At 40.7% G+C, this 19,375-nt stretch overlaps 1 protein-coding gene across 7 annotated transcripts in view; it reads left to right on the top strand.

The window, feature by feature from the left end:
• The window catches only part of SMOC2 (SPARC related modular calcium binding 2), a 201,526-nt gene that overhangs the window by 32,575 nt on the left and 149,576 nt on the right, over nt 1–19,375 (top strand). The window lies entirely within an intron of this gene.

The following is a 19,375-nucleotide window of genomic DNA, read 5'->3' as shown; positions in this document are numbered from 1 at the left end:
TTGCTGTCCCTCAGACAACTGGGGGGCCGAAGCCAAAAAATAAATAATTAAATAATTTTTTTAAAAAATTAAATAAATAAATAAACCGGGACAAATGTAGGACAAAATTTTCAAATGGGAGACAGTTTTTTTAAAAAATGGAGGCCACGCGAAAAAAATTGCTGATTTTTAAAAAAATGTTAATATAAATGCATGTTTCTGAGGCTTCTATGGACAATTGCCCCCCTTGCCCGCCTCCTCCTGATAGGCCAAAGGCCCCACACCCTCACGCAAGAGGCCAAAGGCTCTGGCGGCAATCGGCAGCAGGACTGGGCTGGGGCTGGTCCCAAGGCCTTGCCGGGCCGCATCCAGCCCGCGGGCCGCAGGTTGCCTACCCCTGCTCTAAACTATAACACTAAAGAGCAAAGTACAGTGGACCCTTGTTATACACTGGGGTTTGCTTCCAAGATCTCTGGTGAATAACAAAATCTCTGGATGCTCAAGGCCCATTAAATACAATGACATAGCAAAATGGTGTCCCTTTTAAAAAATGGAAAATCAAGGTTTGATATTTGAAATTTATACTTTTTTTGAACATTTTCAAACCCCAGATGCTTGAATCCGTGTATAAAAAATCCGTGTATAAGAAGGGCTGACTGTACATACGTTTAAGAGTAATTTACACAGTACTTGTTCTAATAATGTGGGCAATCCCCATATATTGTACTATGTCAAATCTGCACTAAAATGGAGAAGTGTGAGGTATAAACTGGAATAGTTTTTTGCAGCAATTAATTGCTACTGGTTGTATCTGTGATTGGCTGATATATGTCCTAGGAAGGTTGAAGCAGCTCATAATGTATTATGTGAATTGGCCCTGAGTGATTCATAGTAGACTATCAAGTTCTGGAATCATTTTTTTTTGGGGGGGGGGGCATGGAGCAAGCTTGTTCTATTTAACAGTTCCTGTCTTTAACAGAAATCATGCTTCATGTAGTATTCATTGTACTGGCAAAATAGTTGGAAATGTGAGTTGAGTGCTCTCTCAGATTACAAAAACAAGGAATCACAATTTAAGTCAACTTTCAGGTTTTTGGTATCGCCATATTTCCAGATGCTTAAGGGATGCAATATGTCATATACAGCATCTAAATTTTATTTAAACTATTTCCAGGGTTTAAGTGCAACCTAAGTGCAACATGAACTCGACTTTGCTCTCCTTACTGCTCCTGATGGAACTTCCTGATTACAGTGTTTGATTTCGCAGGCCTATCAGTGATCAGTATCTGTTTTCCCTCAGATAGTAGTTACTATTAAAAACATCTCTTTTTGTTTGCACATTACTTTAAAATAATGCAAGATGTGATTTGTTATAGCCCATAGTAGTGAGCCAGATACATTTTCTTTCCTTGCAAAGCACAGGGTCAAAACTGCGATTTAAACAATTGCTATGTAGAGCTCCAACCTTGTGTACTTTTGTGGGAGAAAAAGTGATAAAAGTAGCAGATGGCGATATTTGGGTACTAATATATTTAAAATAATTCCGCATGCCAAAACTGCAAAATTTGTCCAACTGATTGGGACATTTTTCTTAAATAGAAGATTGTCTGGAAATCTCTTTATCCTTCTCTCCAGGGTAGCCCAGATGGCTTACTTTCACTTAGGTCTAACTAAAATTGGAAAACATTTGCTGAGGAATAAATGTCAGTGTCTCAGAGTGAAAAATGATATAATATACCAAATTGTATAACATGTTTTACTCCATAACTTATCTAGACATAGAGCAGAATCCTGAGGTAGCAGAATAAACCATATGACATCATGTTCTTTTTATGAAACCATGAGCCTGGAAAGTTATTGTTTAAAATAATTAATTTATTTGTTTATTATTATTGCTATTATTTATTCAAGGCATTTATTTATAGTCACTTAATTCACAAGGGCCCCTAAAACAATAAATAAAAAAGACTTTCCAAAACATTCCAAACTTTCCCGCCTCCCACAGAGGCCCTCCTGAAGGACTGCTGCTGTGTTTGTTTTTGCTGGAGCGACCCCCTTTGGACACCGGGTGTCGGAACTGTGCTGTTGCTCACCGGCCCAGGGGAAGCCGCCAACGGTCTCCATCTCAGCGCTGCAGTCAGGACTGAGGGAAGCCCAGGAATAGCTGGGGGAAGGCGGGGAGGGGCGTGTATGTGGTAGGGGCACGCTTAAAGCCAGCCCGCTGGTGTCCTCGTCCCGCCCCCCACAGAGGCCCTCCTGAAGGACTGCTGCTGTGTTTGTTTTTGCCGGAGCGGCCCCCTTTGGACACCAGGTGTCGGAACTGCACTGTTGCGCACCGGCCCAGGGGAAGCCGCGAACGGACTCCATCTCAGTGCTGCAGCAGCGCAACTGCGCAATTGTGCTGTGTTGCAGAGGGGACAGGGGCCGTTTTTTTTTTTTTTTTTTGGCCAGGCCTGTAAGGAATAAGTCCCACATCATATACGATCTAATAGAGGATAAGAGCTGTGACCTGGCTTGCATTACTGAGACCTGGCTTGGGCCTGAGAGTGAAGCAGTGTGGGCACAGGCCCTCCCAGCCGGGTACTCAGTCAAGGACCAGACCAGGTTAGTTGGGCGGCGGGGGTGGGGGTTGCCTTGATCTATAAGAACACCCTTTCCTTGACCAGGAACCATGTCCAACAAACTGACTATATCGAGTGTATTTACCTGACCCTGAAGGCCAGGGACAGTCTAGGGATTCTGTTGGTCTACCGGCCACCCCGTGCGCTAACAGACTCCCTGGCCGAGCTGACACAGCTGGTATCGGAGCTGGTGCTGGAGTCCCCTAGGCTTCTTGTCCTGGGGGACCTCAACATCTGCTTTGAGGCCAGCCATGGTCCAACTGGTGCGGCTCGGGAGTTCATGGATACCATGACTGCCATGGGCCTGTCCCAGTTGGTCTCAGGGCTGACACATTCAGCTGGTAATACGCTCAATGTTGTACAGACATGGAGACTCCGTGGGCAGAGGTAACTAATATCTCTGCCCTGTCATGGACGGATCATTTTCTGGTCGAGGCTAAATTCAAGGCATCTACCCAAATTCCTCCCGGGGGTAGCGGACCCATTAGGATGGTCCACCCTCAAAGGCTGATGGAACCCAAAAAGTTCCAAGAAGCCCTAGAGGGGTATATGGTTGGAACTGATGGCGATTCTGTTGAGGCCCTGACTAACACCTGGGATACAGATCTCTCCAGGGCTATACACAGTATTGCTCCCAAGCGTCCTTTCAGGCCTGCTTCCAAAAAACAACCCTGGTACACAGAAGATCTCAGGGAAAGGAAGCGGGTTCTGCAACGACTAGAGTGCAACTGGCGAAGACATCAGCGCTTAGCCGACAAGGCACTCCTAGACTCTCTTTTGAAGGCCCATGGAGTGGCAATAAGTGCAGCAAAGCATTCTTTCTATGCTGCACGTATTGCGTCCACAGAGTCGCATCCAGCAGCGCTGTTCAGGGTAGTGAGGGTGCTTACCCAACTGCCCCCCTCCCTGAACCCTATTTTAGAACCATCTAAAGCCTACTGTGACGAGTTTAACAACTTCTTTGCTGATAAAATCTCTCGGATAAGGGCTGATCTCGACGCCAATATTTCTTCAGAATCCAGAGTAGAGGCTTCCAGAGCTTCCGTGGACTCTGTTAAACTGGATCATTTTGAGTCTGTGAGTACTGAGGAAGTGGACAAGATTCTTGGAAGTGTTAGGAAGACGACATGCTCTCTTGATCCCTGTCCTTCATGGCTAGCAGCTCAGGGGGGAACGGCTGTAACTATTATGTTACTCAGTATAATTAATTCATCTTTCAGGGAAGGGTGGTTTCCATCAAGTCTAAAATTGGCCACTGTAAAACCTTTGTTAAAAAAGCCCTCCCTAGACCCCCTGATTCGAAATAATTATCGGCCTGTCTCGCTGCTGCCTTTTTTAGGGAAGGTGATCGAGAGGGAGGTTGCCTTCTAGCTTCAAGCAATCTTGGATGAAACGGATTTTCCGGACCATTTCAAACTGGCTTCCGGGCGGGCTATGGAGTTGAGACTGCCATGGTTGCCCTAGTCGATGATCTCCGTCTAGGCATGGACAAGGGTAGCGTGTCCCTGTTAGTGTTTTTGGACATCTCAGCGGCTTTCGATACCATCAACCATGGCACTGCACTCCAGTGGTTCCGTTCCTACCTCTCGAGTAGATTCCAGATGGTGCAGCTGGGGGACTGTTGTTCCGATAAGAGGGAGCTTACATCTGGCGTCCCTCAAGGAGCAATTTTGTCCTCCATGCTATTTAACATTTACATGAAACCGCTGGGAGAGATCATCTGTAGACACAGGGCGCGGTGTTATCAGTACGCTGATGACACCCAAATATGTTTCTCTGTGTCTCCGACTGATGCAGTGACTAGGGACGGCATCTCTCCTCTAAATGCCTGTCTGGAGTTGGTAATGGGCTGGATGAGGGAAAACAGACTCAGTCTGAATCCAGAGAAAACGGACGTACTCATGATAGGTTCTCCAGGCCCGGGAAAGGAGATTTGTCCACCTGTCCTGAATGGGGTCACGCTTCCCCTGAAGGATTCAGTTCGCAGTCTGGGGGTGCTTCTGGACTCATCGCTCCACCTTACATCTCAGGTGGATGCGACAGTCAGGAGCACCTGTTACCAGCTCCGGCTGATACACCAGCTGCAACCCTACCTGGGCCGGGAGGACCTTGAAACGGTGGAGCTCTGGTGACCTCTCGGTTGGATTTCTGTAATGTGCTCTACATGGGGCAACCCTTGTACCAAACCCGGAAGCTTCAACTAGTACAGAACATGGCAGCAAGGTTAGTCACTGGATGCTCAAGGACTAGCCATATAACACCTAATTTTCAAGATCTTCACTGGCTGCCCATTTGCTTCCGGGCGCAATACAAGGTGTTGGTTATTACCTATAAAGCCCTAAATGGCTTGGGCCCAGGGTACTTAGAGGACCGCATCTCTCCATATAATCCGCCCCGCACTCTCAGGACGGTCAGGAAGCAATTGTTAAGGGTTCCTAAAACGAGATATACCTTGTCTTCGTGAAGGGCATTTTCTGTCTCGGCCCCGCAGATTTGGAACTCCGCTCTGTTACCTTCCTTGACCTGTTTAGGAAGAAACTTAAGACCTATCTCTTCCAACAGGCTTTCCCCCATGTGTCTTGACATCTGTTCCCCATCATATATGCTGCTTCCAGCTAGTTTTGTTTTTTGGCTATGGTTTTATCGTCTGTAGTTTTATTGTGTTTTTAATTCTGGAACGTTTTTATGATGTTTATATACTGTTGTTCAAATTTGTATAATGTTTTATACCCTTGTTGTAACCCGCTTTGATATCCCTTGGAAAAGCGGGCTATAAATAAACATTATTATTATTATTATTATTATTATTATTATTATCTAAGTAACTTTAAATGAATAAAAACAGTCAAAATACCTCTTTAAACAGTTTTTAAAACAACCAGGGAAAACACCAATTAAACTCTTAAACCATTGCTATTCCGCTTTAACTGGTCTGGCTGCCTGCTATTGCAATCTGGAGTTTGTGGCCCGGTACAGATGGGCCTTTTGTGACGCCCTCTTCATGTGCTAGAGTTGCCTGGGGGCAGAGCGCCCACACGCCCCGCAATCCTTGCATGTGACGAGGGCGTGACAATGGCAGCACCCTGCATACATGGGTGCCGCCATTGTTATATAAGTGCCATGTCCGCATGGCACTGTGCTGCGCTTACGTACCAAGTGCACCAGTGGTGCACTAATTACGCTGACACTGCCGGTTAAAAAGAACCCACTTTTCATGTTTGGCGGCTGCAGCTTCCCTGTGGAGGAAAAACAGGTCCCAGTAGGCCTCCCTTTTTGGGAGGTCTGTACCACGCCTGTAGTTCAGAGGGACTTAAGAGCTCTCTGGCTGAATATTCTTTCTAAATGCCCTTCCCTAAACTGCAAATCAGAATGCAACAGGAGGTAGCCAGAGCAGTTAGCAGGGCCTGAGAGGATGATCTTCAATTTTGGGCAGGCTCACATGGGAGGAGGCATTCTTTCAAATATACTGACCTCAAACAGTTTAGGGCTTTATAGGTCAAGACTAGTGCTTTGAATTGGGCTTGGAAGCAAATTTAAAGGCAGTGCACATGTTATAAAACCACTCTCTAAAAGGTACACCTGATAATAATGTGGCTGCTACAGTTTGGACAACCTGTAGTTTCTGAATACTTTAAGTCCTAGATAGAGTGTATTTTGTTGTTATTGTTGTTGTTGTGTGCTTTCAAGTAATTTCTGATTTATGGCATAGGGTTTCTTGACAAGTTTCTTCTGAGGGGGGTTTGCCATTGCAGAGACTGAAAGAGTCTCACTTGCTTAAGGTCACCCAGTGAGTTTCCATGGCCAAGCCAGGGTTCGAACCCTGGTCTCCCAGTATCCTAGTCCAACACTCAAACCACTCCACCACACTGGTAATTCAATTCAGAGGTGCTTAAGGCAGAGACCATTGAGGCCTGAATTTGCTCCCCCTAGGAAAGGGTGCATCTGGCACATCAACTGAACCTAGGCAAAGAGACTCCTGGTCACAGCAGCCACCTGACTTTCCTGGAACTCTTCCAAGCTATGGACCTGTTCTTTCAGAGGAAGTGTATCAATAACACTATAGTTCAGTGACATCATAGTTACTTTACTTTCCCCTTTTCAAAAGTGGCTGAAATAGTTACTTTTTATTACTTTTAAAAACCACTAGAAAGTAACACAAGTACTAACATGAGCTACCACTTGAAGCATGTAACATCCCCTCTACTATTTAGTGATGCCACCGTCCCATAAATGTAAAAGTAATAAAGTTACAGTAGCACTGCAAAAGCACTGAAGTTTATTCCCTATCAATTGCATAGAACTCAGTTTTCCCATTATTTGGGAAATAATTAGTTACAAGTAATTTTCTAGAACTAGTTAAAAGTCATTTCTGCCCCACATGCTAACATGTGTCACTACTACACCATTCCCTTCCTTGCTTCTAATGATATACTTGAGCCAAGAGAATGCCTCTCCTCAGTGCTGTCTCCTCACTCCTACCTATGCAGAGTACTTTTCAGAAAGCTGGAAATCAAAGGGTACTTCCCTCTCGGGATGACACCTCTTTCAGTGAAACATTTGCCTTGATTGTCCAGCCATCTCCACATATCAGTGGCTATTCTCCCCCCTGGAAAATCCATTAAACTTCTGAGAAACTGCCTTGGGACACATTTCATTCTATAAATATGCCCACCTAGGCACCTCAAAGTAGGTCCAGTTGGAATCAGGCAGATTCAGAAACAGTGTGACATTCAAACTTCTTCCCTCGTTACTACTGGCTGCATCCCAAAGCGGAGTACTGAGCCCCATTTGACACAGTCTTGCCCCAGATTGGAGCCTCACTTCTGGAATTGGTAAAGTATCACCTGTTGTAGTCCTTTAATTCTATCTTAGTTCTTGTGTGTGAGAGTGTGAGAGAGAGTTTTGTGTGTGTGTTGATTCCCCTTTTAATCAATAAATGAAACTAATTTAGATCCTGCCTCTGGAGTGCTTGGGTTCTAAACCATTATACACAGACTAGATTCCAGCTTTTAAAGAGTTACCCAAAGCTCTGTTGCTGTTTCCTATTGAGATAAATTAATTCCCCCACTGAATACAATTGTGGGTGCTCTCCCAGGCATTATGGGTTACATTCCCCACATCTTTCATCTCCTCCTCCTAAAATATCAACTAGACCTAATTTTAGTCTTTCTTAGAACACATCCACTGAAGGTAATGGGCCTTAGTCCTTACTAAAGTATGTAACATTTATTTCAAAGGGGTCTAAAATTCAATTTAGGGCACAGTAAGATTAAAATTTGATTTAGTGCACAGTGGGAAGCTTGAAGTTCTTCAGAAGATGAAGAATAAGTCCTCTTTCACTTATCTGGGAATACTTTTGAGTAGACATGTAAAATACAGAGTTTAAGATAGGGTGACATTTAAAAATTTCAAAAAGCATAGTTAAACAAGAAAGTTTTTGTCTGACAGTGGGGGGAAAAACTTTGTATTGGATGGAGAGGACATTCCACAGCCAAGATGTTATTGCCAAGAAAGCCCTTGTTGACACAAACCTCATCTCTGATGGTGGTGTTTGGAGAAGGGAATTGGTCAGTGATCTTAATGAGTAGGCAGGTTAGTGTGGGAGGAGATACTCCTTCAAGTCCTCAGGTCCCAAGCCATTTGAGTCATTAAAGGTAAGTATTAACACTTTGAAATGGGCCTAGATGTGGACAGGCAGTCAGTGAAGTTCTCCCGGTGAGATATGGTCTGTGGAACCTGTGCCAGTCAAAACTCTGACTGCCAAATTCAGTGCTAATGGAAGCTTCTGAATGGGTTTCAAAGGCAGCCCATACCTCACACACTGTTGGTAATTTAACTAGGCTTTCATTTTGTATTCGGTTTGTACTAATAGTAAATTATATTTTATACTTGCTTTAGAGAAAGTTCAATGTTATCTTAATATAATAATTTTTAAAATTCTGCTTGAGAACCACAATTTTACTTTTGAATTTAAATTGTGCCTAGCAGTATTTAGTTTTTATTTTCATACAGTTTCTGTCATTCAAAGCTGTTACAATTTCGGGGTGAGAATTGGTCAGGAAGTGGATTGGGAAGATGAGGAGAAGCTCCCTCCTCTAAAAACAGAAAACTAGTTGCTTCCATAAATGATGTCAGAATCATTATCCTGATTCTTCATTATTGCATTATTGTCGAGGGGGAAGAAATTAAATATGGGGATAACTGTTATATGTGCCTTATAAAATACACTGGAATTCAATATTTGCTGCTTACAAGTGATGAGGTGGAAAACTATTTAAGTATCTTTACACATGTTTCTGAAATTATATTTATATAATTCTTACTGTGTGCCTTCAAGGCATTTCTGAATTATGGCAACCCTAAGGTGGCCCTATCATAGGGTTTTCTTACCAAGGTTTGTCTAAGAAACCCATATGAAATTCATGGGATTACCATAAATAATCTTATGGTGACTTTAAGACATATACACATGCATACCCAATAATATCCAAACAATGATACAGTACCTTTATTCGACCAACTAAAATGCACAACTGCATGTTGCAAGCTTTCCAAATCACAATGGCTTCTTCATCAGGCAAACAGGAGAAAGAAACTGAAGATGTTAGTCATAGGACTGCATTTTCTGTTTCTGGTCTTAGTTCAGATGGTAGGGAGGGCTATCTGCAGATTGGCACCTCCTCCTTTGGCCATGTCGTCACTGGTAGTTTGGCCATGTGGTCACTAGTAGTCACAGCTACCTCTAGATGTTTTTTAGATTTCAAGATACTGCATTTTAGCCATCACAGGGGCATCCTATGGAAAGAGCCAGTGCATGTTATCAAGTATTTTGCCTCTGTAGTGGTCTGCAAGGTGACTTCAAGCCTTCTCATATGAGATTATTTAGGCTTTAGGAATTAGTGGAGAGGCCAAGGGGAATAAAGGACACCCCCCAACCGTATTCTTTGCTTTTCACATGTTGGCTGTATTCAAAATGGATGATGTGTGGGACATCTGCAATGGTTTGGTGTGCTGAGCATTGCATTTTCTGCATGCCAAATTCTCTGTGGTCTGAAGATTCTGTTTTAGTAATGATATATTGGTAAGTATCACTAGGCAAACTATGCTTTGTTATTTTGTTTCTGTTCTAGTATAATTTTAATGAAGGTTCTTATTTGTGAATAGCTATCCATTTCCCTTCACCTTTTAAAAATAAATCAATATATTCCTGACTGGTACAGAGTTTTTCATTCTGGAAGCTCTCTTGATACTAAATCCATTTCTTTTAATTGCTTGCATGCTACTAGTTCATGTTTTGTTTCTATGGTTGTACAACAGTGGGTGATATTTAGATCTTGTTTTTAGAATCTTAGATGGGACTTACTTCTGAGTTGTCCCTGGTTTAAGCTGAGTGGACAAATCAGAGTGGAAGTCTACCATTGGACTTCCATGGGTCCTCGATGTGAGCATGGCATACCATGACAGCAACTCACTGTTTTCTTATACAAAATCTGTGTTTTGCAATACATTAGTGCTGACTTTTTCTCAAGAATTCAGTATTTGGATAGGATTTGTAACTAAATGTACCTATTGATACACAGGGCTGACTCTGTGTTGCATTACTCTACTTACATTTAAAATTCTGTGTAGATAACAAGTCTACAATAATAGTGGTAGAACAGAGTCGTTTTCTGTAGTCAGATTTGAGTAAGCAATGAATGAATTATTGAGGAGTTGTCCATATCATATATCTAAACTTGTGGCCATGTATCATTGTGACATCAATACATTCACTGTGTGATCCCTTATGTCTGGAATGAATTCAAAGAAGAGAGAAGAAAACCTAACTAGGGAAAATTTATAGCAGTAGAGAAAACAAAGACAGTGAATAGTTTCACAGAAGTGAAAGAGATAAGTTTTAAAAGCAGAGTCCTTTCACATTGCAGCCCTAGGTGCTTGAGAAGATGTATACATGGGCTAGCACAGCCAGATGAAAAGGAGAAAGTGTAGAGAAGAATTTTGACAGGTGAAATTTGGAATGAGGAAAAATACCTTTGCTGACATTTTTGTCTACACAACTATTAAAGGTAAAAGGTTCTTGGCTTTATTTGCAGCTGAAGAGACAAATAGTGAAGAGCACACAACAAACTCCACAATAAAAAAGGGGGAAGATACATTTCTAAGGGCTCTCTGTAGATGCTCTTTTTAAATATTATTTTGGAGCAAGTTTTTTTGGTCAGGCCAGCAAATGGAATTAGTTTTCAATTCCAAAAATTTCTGCTGTTAGTTTCATATATTGCCCATGAAAAAGGCCTGAAGATGGTCATTGAAATAATTGCATAGGTCAAAATGCATTGGGCTTGCTTCAAAATATATAAAATAATAACGACCATATACAGACTACTTGGAGATGTATCTCCCCATTTTTTTCTTGTTGATCTCATTTGCACCTGATCAGCCAACTTATGTTAAATATTTATGATTTATAGGATCTTGCAATTTGTCCTTAACAGCATGTCAACATAGAGAAAATTAAACATAGATAGGAAAATCTTCTCCTGCTGTGTCTTGCATACAGATATATAGTCAGTAGTCATAATGTCATATTGCTGCTATTCACAGACATTGCAATGTTTTTATCCTCAGCCACTCCTTGAAGCTGCTTTCTCTTAGTAGTGTTTCATCCACATAGAAATCCTTCCTGGTTGTGAAGGAAATAGAGTCATTTATTATTTTCCTCCAACAGAAGATCTAATATTATACTACACCCTTTACTACAAACTGTGGCATCATGATCATGTAGCCTCCAAATCATTCTATCTTAAGAGTTTGGGCTCTCTGACTTCACCCATCACATCTTTTGTCACATATCTAATAAAAATTGCACATGTGCTACAGATGTGGACAAGGGTAAGGAAATGTGTTCCTGTACCATAAGTTACATCCCAGCTGGTTGTAATTGATTGTTTTATTTTATATTGTTTCTAACTTCTTGGAACCCAAAACTGAAACAGCGTTCTCCCCACAGCCTTGCCTTAGCCAGAGGATCCAAAGTTCTTCACTGCTTGGCTTGAATGTGGAGTTTTTTGTGGCATTGGATCTTGCATCTGCATATAAGGTGGTTTATTATTCCACTGCCAGTAATAGTGGTTAGAGGACATTAATCACAAACTTTAGGAAACTCACACAGTCGGTTATAGCTTGATTAGGGTCCAGGTATTTTAAAAATCAGACTAGGAAAAGAATATTATTTTCATTTAAATATATGTGTTTGAAGGAGTCTTTTGAAATAATGCTGACTTTAATTTGATAGGTAATCCTATCCATTGAAAAATAGGGCATATCTACTTCAGGTTTTTCTTCTTTTAATGTAAACCTTCATTTCCAATTACACACAGCTAGCATGGTCATGCTGAATAGGGGTGATAGGAGCTGTAATTGAACACTTCTGGTAAGTACAGGGATCCCATACATCCTTCACAGAGCTCCTGGGGTGGTTGACAACATTAAAAATCAGTACTGCAGAAATGTGCAAAAATGTTCTAGCACTTAAATTAGAACATAATTTAAATGAGTACAGAAGCCTATGCAAGAGCTTTAATGAGATATAACTATGGCCCGGTCCAGACGGGCGCGATAGGATGCCCTCGTCACATGCAAGGGGTGGCGCTTCTAGACGCCCCTTGCCCCTGGCACGTGATGAGGGCATCAAAATGGCAGCACCCTATACAGATGGCCGCCACCATCATTACGTGACAGATGCAGCAACCAAACCCACACTCTCTAAGCAGGATGGTTTTGCTGAACTCCTCCTTGAAGAAGCAGGTAGTGTGACCTAGGCTGTATTTGCACTGCAGAAATAATGCAGTTTGACACTGTCTTAACTGCCACAGTGTGTGCTATGGAATTTTGTGATTTGTAGTTTTGTGAGGTATTAGTGTTCTCAGTCAGAAAGCTCTGGTGCCACAACAAACTACAAACCCCAGAATTCCATGGCAGTAAGTGTTGTCAAAATGCATTTCTGCAGTGCGGATGCAGCCCTAAGAAAAGCATGAATCTTGCTGCATTTTAGGCTGTTCATTTTAGCCAAGAGCATTTGGCATGTATAGGATTAATATAATAAACCTACAGGAGATTGTCCAAAAGATATGCAACGCCTACTACATTGGGGGTAGGGGGAGTGGATTAGTCAGGTCAGATAAAGAAGTGAATATGAATGAAATAATGTACACTAAGTAACAGAATTCTTAATCCTCAAAGTTAATAAATAAACAATATATCTGAAGTAAATGTATAATATAACATACAATTATGTGGTAAACCTAAATGAAACTTGTTGAATAATAATGCATGTAATATTCTGCATGTATAGGATTGTCATATTCCAGTCTGCCAATTCCAGGCAGTCCAGTTTACATATTATGCAAATTTAATTTGAGAATGTAAATTAGTAGTTTAGTACATTGTACATAATTTGGAAATTAGGCACATTAATTACTGCATCATTTTAACCGCTGTGTTTAAGGTTTCACAATAAGTATTTTTTGTAAGCACTGGAACATAATATATAGAAAGTACTGGAATAGGCAGACCCACGTTCAGATTTCTACTTAGTCCCAAAGCTTGGAGGCTGACTTAAAGTCAGTTATTACCTGTCAACCAAATCTTCCTTATCCCAATTTTTGCAGGGCTAAATTGGAACGGGATAATCATATAAAGCAGTCCTGTTTATTGCTAGTGTAGTACAGATTACTAGCATTAGAAATAATCACAGTTATAATACAATGCTGTTATTTTGTGATACACAGGAGTTGGTGTCATCCAATGGTATCAATTTTTAAAAAACAAACTAAAAGAGATATAGCACCTTGGATAGTTGTTTTAAAGTAAGGAATCAGATCCAGAGCAGATTTACAGTGAAATTAGAGCTACCAGTTGTCTTCTGTAGAGGTTGATTTAATAATTTGCAAGAGGCTCCCTGTACATCATTCCATCCTTTTTGGCCAAAAACAGACAGCCCTAAATGAGGAGCTCTATGCCACCCCTTTGCTTGCCAGATTGGGCAACTACATGCCACAGCCCAAATCCGGTGTTTTTCCAGCCCCAAAAGAAGCGGCAAAATGCCGCTCCTATGTGGGGCAGAAAAAAGCCGCCCTTGCTGCTGCTGCGGTGGCTTTTCCATGTTTCTTTGGCACAGCATGTGTAAATCCTTTGCCGCAGAAATATCTTGACAACACTTGCCATCTGGTCAGGTGAGTGGCTGGTGGTCTCCATGCCTCTCTCCACCCCAACAATGGCATTTATTGCCGGTCTGTACGCCCCCTGCATCTGCCTTTGTTTCCCCTTCCTTGACAGAGTCCTGAATCAAAATCCCATCCACCCTCCATCACTCTATTTCAGCTTCCCTTAGTTGTCTCTGCACCTTCCTTCTCTTCTCCATGAAGTTTAGGCCTTTCATAAATTTTGGCCATGGGTTCCCCACTCCATTTTTTAAAAAATGGTAAAAAGACTGGTGGCACCAATGGCCTGTCATGTCATAAGTTTAATACACACACATGAAAGAATGCTTTGGAAGGTATGTTATCCAATCTTGCAGTTCTGGAATTACATTTCCCTGCTCCATTCAAGACTATTCTTCACCCACATCCATTAAGTTTTACTAGATGTCATCTTACTGTCTTAGAGTGGGATATCCAGTCCTATTAAGCTGAGGTTAAAAACCATCCCCAGAATATGTAGATTAGTTATCTGAATGAGCCATAAGAAAAAAGGCCTGAAATAGGCTGTTGTGACCCTTAACATGTGCTTTTCATTGTTTATTAAAATTAATGTGCCATGCATGCACCATAAGTGCTTTGGTCTCAGATGTGACGTCTAGAAGGGGGATTATTTGCAATGTTTATGCTTATTCACTGGAACTTGAAGAAAGGCTGAGGTCAGTGACTGGGTTGTGTAGGCCACCAAACAATTACCAGATGACAGATTTTTAGAGATTGGCAACAGACAATGTGAGGATGCTTTGAAGGGAAAGACCCTTGTTTTTTAAATTACTAAAACAAAATCATTTTGTTGTTGATGATGATGATCAAAGGATACCTAACCTTTATTTTGCATATGTACTCTAATTGCTTGCATTTATTTTGTCATACAAAAGAAAGGGGTTCTTCCTCTGATATGTGTGTGCATCTGGATGTTGTTGTTCATAGGGTACCCAGTCTTGATTTTCATATGCACTCTAATTACTTGCATTTATGTAGTTATACAATATTAAGGAGTTTGTCCTCTCATATATGTGTGTATCTATATGTGCACATATATGCATATGCACCAACACAGAAAAATATGCCAGCCAAAATCCAAATCACTTGATCTCTTCCATATGCCAGAAAGTGCGCTTACATTGCAGAAAGCCTTGTGACACAATACATGTGTTCCTTCTTAAGACACTAAAGGCTTTTTTTTTCGTGATCTAGCATTAGCAAAAGAAAAGTTCTCCAGCATCTGGCAGGTGAAGCTGTACTGTACATAACACCAAGATAGTTTTAGCAAGTAATGTGGCTTGCACGGGTCCATTTGATGTCCTCTTTGTTTGACTGCACCACTCTCAGAGATGGTCCAACTCACTTGCTTGGTATGGGTTGTCTGTAATATACAGCTGTGCATTTTTCAAAGGGATGGTGGAAGGGACTGGGATGAACTGAAGTGCAAATTGCTTCATTGGCATTCTTACCCTTGGATATTTGAGTACGTAAGGCTTGATCTATGAGAGGGCTCAGTGTGTGTTTTTCTTGATTATCTTATGTTAGTAAAATTATCTGCCTCTAAAAACTAGCTACTTCTTGGCAGGCTGTCCAAATGAGCTTTCAGGAGTGGAGACACATACCCTACAAGGAAAATGTTTAGCTTTTATGGCAGTATATCTTGATTATAAATTCTTTTCCAATGGTTCACTGTCCTGCTGCTATTTTCTGCTTTCCAGTGCTGTAGTGGTGAATGTGAAAGTGCAAACAACCATCACAGCATTTCACAGAGTCCACAAATATGACAAGCTAGTTACAGCAATTTTAATCTCCAACAAGAAGAGTTCTTTTGTAACGTTAATGGTTCTAACTTCCCATTCAAGAACAGAGTATCACAGGGGGAAAAGATCGCATTATAACAGGAGTAGCTAATAGTAATATGTAGTCACTTGGTGAAAAATCTGTTCTCCTCCAGCTGTTGCAGATAAACTCTTGAGAGGATAGGGGGGCTTGAAGAAGGTTGGCAGATGATGCCAACATCCCTGCTAATTAAAAAGTCCTAGTGCTTCAACCATGGAAATTTCAAAATGTAAGTACCACTGCTGCTTTCCTGTAGCCACAGTTCAATGCTTGGTTATATGCATATGGGTAAGTATGCAAGTACATGCATACCAACAAGTCCAGTTAACTGATTATAGCTGCTATGAATACCATGTGTTGTGTTTGGACTTTAATACCTCTTGTTCTAGTCCTAACCAGGAAAAATAATCTAGTGGAATATCTGATCGTCTCATTATATTTTTATTATAAAACAATGGTCATGTATTTCTCACTATATGACTGCTTCTTTAAACTTAAGCTGTTCTGAACATTCTGACACTGTGTCAGTTAGCTTGACTGTGAAATATCCTTGTGCCCTCAAATTACTGCTAGTGAATCATTTCCATCCCCCATGTATTTGCCCAGCTTCTAACAGATTCCCCATTATGGGAGAAGACTGGGTCATTCTCAAAATCTCCCAAGCTGTTTCAACTATTTATGAATACAAAACGTTTGTTAACAAAATCAAGAGAGCATTAGTTACATATTGACAAATAAAGAACATTTTCAATCTGCAGTAGTGTACTTGGATTTTCCCCACTTTGTTCCTTTGTTTGTACACAATTTAGAGCTCAAAATACTTAATTTGGGGGACTACACTTCTCAGAATTCCCTAGTTAGAATAGGTACAGAAAGACTCAGGGAGTTGTAGCCCCAAAAAGGAATCAGTTCATCATGAACATAGCTGTAACAGTGGCTGATGAACACATTAGGTTTGATTCTGCTCAGTTTAACATTTTCATTCCATCTCATTTTCTGCATCAGTTGGCATTTCACTCTTAAAATGAAAATATGTATGCATGTTTTTATGTGCATTTCTTCTAATCAACACATTTTTATTCACTTGTTTCTAAATTTAAGAATATTTTTGAGTAACATTCCCCAATGTAATGTGCTTTTGTCCACTCATTTCCCTTCTATGCACACTTTCCTTTATTATTCCCACCTATTTATTTGTTTTGAAAAATGCTTCACAACACTGTAAAAAGTAATGATATTGCTGTATTGTGTTTCACTTATGGGTAGATTTGGGAAGTATGAAATTAGTAAGTTTGGGTTAAAATGAGAAAAAATCATTCTAGCACGGGATTGTTTGTTTTATCTTTGATTTGCCATTTATGCTGTGATTACAATATACCAAATCCCTTGAAATGGGGATTGTTATTTTAGCAATGGTTATACAAATCAGAAGAGTGAATGGCCACTTAGTTGTATGATTATTCATGGCAGTAATCTATCAGTCATGATCTGAAAATATTACATAGCCCCTCATCTTAGCCACAGTTTCACTCTCCATGGTTTCAGTTACCCATGGTTAATCATGGTCCAAAAATATTACTGTTATAGGGTTCGGTACTATCTGTAATTTCAGACATCTATTATGGGTCTTAGAAAGTATCCCTTGCAGATAAGGTGGATTACTATATTAGAATTATATAGTGAACAAATGACAACTCTATTAATATGCTGACATCCTTTTTTTAGCTAACAGCAATAATAGTAGTTATACTGCATTTTATTTTTACATGACAGTTCTATTTTTTTCCTCCTGCTCCAGACAACACAGAGTTTTCCTCCTTTCCACCATTTTATCATCAGAGCAACAAACCTATAAGGTAGCTCTGGATGAGGGCAGCGAGATAATTCTTTACTAATTTCATTCCCAAAAGAAGGAATCATTACTTTCAGCAATTTTCTTTCTACCTCAAGAAACTCTTCGACTATCCACAATTTTGGGCTTATATTAGCTAAAAATTGCAGAATTTTTTAAAAATGATTTTAATGAATGTTTTGTAGAAATAATATTTCTGTGCAAGAAATGCTGATTTCTGCATCAAAAATAACTCACATGTGAATTTGTGCAGAATAAATTGTAGACTGTGAATGCTCTCTTCAATCCAGGGTTCTCCTTATCAGGGTGTCCTCCTGTGCTAGAGAAATGCATGTTTTGCTATTTTCCACACATATTTGAATATTTTTTTTCCTAGCTGAAGGAGATCATGCCCAAGGTCAACCCTTATGTTTCCCAGCTCAATGGGAAACAACAGCCCAACATTTCCATCCTTGTGTCTTACTGGCTGTCTTGTCTGGCAGAAGGGATCGATGTTGTGGGCCAATCTTAATGCTCTGCCTCAAGCAGCAAGATGTTTTGAGCCAACCATGATGCTGCAGAATCATTAAGTTGGAATGGACCCAAACATCCATCTAGTCCAATGTCCTTCTAGTATCAGAATCCACCACTAAAACATCCCTGGCAGTTGGCCATAAAACACTTTGTTTAAAAACCTCCAACAAGTGAGAGTCCACCACCTTCCAAGTTAGGCTGTTACACTGTGCAATAGCTCTTCCCACCAGGAACTACACAAATATATTTAGTGCAGTCTTTCTCAACCTGGTACCCTCCATATGTCATGGACTGCAACTGACATCATTCCATGACAGCATGGCCATTTCTGACTGGGAATAATGGGAACTGCACTTTTGCACATCTGTAAACCACAAGACCAAGGAAAGTTCATTGCCAACAATGGCCAGCCAGATGGTTCTAGCAATGCCAGGAGAAGGGCATGAGAGAAATAGATTTTCGTATGTGACTGTTTCCCCCCACCCCACCCCCAATTATATTGTCTCTGAACAGAGACATTTCACTTTTAAAAACTGGCAACTTGGAAAAGTTACTATTTTGCTCTACTTTGCCAAGTTGTAGATAATAGCCAATGACAGATCTATCGTTCATGCATTTGTCTAATCTCCATTTAAAGTCTGTTGGTGGAACTAATATACTTCTGTAATAATGATGTCATTTGCACTTTTCTGAATCTCAGAAAAAGGAATTCTTCCCCCCCCCCCTTTTTTTTTTTTTTAATTCACTTTCCTGGTGGGGTAAATGATCCTGTATATATTTACTTTAGGACCGCACTGAGTCAAAAATAAAAGAAAATAGAAAAGAATAAAAGACCAGAAGTCACTGGAAGTCCACTTTTGGTTTTGAACAACCCCCCTCTATGTTTTAAAAAGATCAAAACAGTGCAGAGAGGCCTTGCAACCTATTTAAAAATGAATTGCCACTTCTGGGAGCTTCCAACAGAAACAGTTCATGCTTTTTGCCAGTAGGACAGTCTTGGGGAACTGAGGGTCAAAAACAGTCTTTGGTGGCTGCACTTTGGTCAACCCAGCATTATAGGTAAATCCAGTTGAACACAGTGGGACTTACTCTTAAGTAAATATTTGGATAGGCCTGTGCTGTTTAATTTTACCTGAAAGAAAATTAGTCATCTGCTTGCTGACAGATAAATTGGAGAACACAAAACATTTCAGCCAAACACATGACAAACTATTGATATTGTGGTGAAAAGCCCAAAATAATCAAGACTTTTGAAACTGTGTTGAGAACTTTCATTGTCAAAGCTTGATAGTATATGGATGGTTAGTTACAGGGTTGTGGAGTATCCAGTG

Source organism: Sceloporus occidentalis, unplaced genomic scaffold, assembly GCF_023333645.1.
Source record: "Sceloporus occidentalis isolate IW3139 unplaced genomic scaffold, rSceOcc1.0.p SCAF_6, whole genome shotgun sequence".
NCBI lineage: Eukaryota > Metazoa > Chordata > Lepidosauria > Squamata > Phrynosomatidae > Sceloporus > Sceloporus occidentalis.
This window is presented reverse-complemented; position numbering and strand designations above follow the sequence as displayed.